Below are 226 nucleotides of genomic sequence, written 5' to 3' on the forward strand. Positions count from 1 at the left end.
GTGCTCCTTCTTGTCAATTTATCTCGCAAGGCGGAAAAAACAAAAACGAGGGGTGCAACACGAGGACTTCCCAGGAGGTCACCCATCCTAGTACTACTCTCGCCCAAGCACGCTTAACTGCGCAGTTCTGATGGGATCCGGTGCATTAGTGCTGGTATGATCGCACCCATCAAACTAATTACTTAAAATTCATATAATCCTTGAGCGACATACTAGCGTCCTTCCG

At 47.8% G+C, this 226-nt stretch overlaps 1 non-coding gene across 1 annotated transcript; it reads right to left on the reverse strand.

The window, feature by feature from the left end:
• Positions 1-49: 49 nt before the first annotated feature.
• LOC118345249 lies at positions 50-168 on the reverse strand. The gene has a single exon (XR_004798833.1). It is a non-coding gene; the product is annotated as a 5S ribosomal RNA (ribosomal RNA).
• Between the last annotated feature and the right edge of the window lie 58 nt (positions 169-226).

The sequence above is a fragment of the Juglans regia genome, unplaced genomic scaffold, assembly GCF_001411555.2.
Source record: "Juglans regia cultivar Chandler unplaced genomic scaffold, Walnut 2.0 Scaffold_18446, whole genome shotgun sequence".
Lineage (NCBI taxonomy): Eukaryota > Viridiplantae > Streptophyta > Magnoliopsida > Fagales > Juglandaceae > Juglans > Juglans regia.